Source organism: Myotis lucifugus, unplaced genomic scaffold (genome assembly GCF_000147115.1).
Source record: "Myotis lucifugus unplaced genomic scaffold, Myoluc2.0 scaffold_256, whole genome shotgun sequence".
NCBI lineage: Eukaryota > Metazoa > Chordata > Mammalia > Chiroptera > Vespertilionidae > Myotis > Myotis lucifugus.
In genome coordinates, this window is record NW_005871304.1 from 503888 (window position 1) to 504187 (window position 300).

Sequence of the window (300 nt, forward strand, 5' to 3'; positions counted from 1 at the left end):
TGGGCATGAGGCATGTGGGTTATTGCAGTGAGTGGAACATAGTGGGGCGCCCTGGGTCCCTGCCTACCCAGCTTGCTGTTGACTTTGAAAGGGGCCCCGTTTCCTGGCAGCCCAGGCTGAGGTCGTCATTCGTGCTGATGGGGCTGCCCCTGAGCTCCTGCAGGGGCTCGTGGTTATTCTTGAGCCTTGAAGACTCTCTCCAGTCTGGCTCTTCTGACTGCCTGGACCCCGTCGTTCCTTCTAGGTGGCTCCAGCGGCCACTCCCACCCCCACTTTCAGCTCTTGGCTCCCATCCCATCA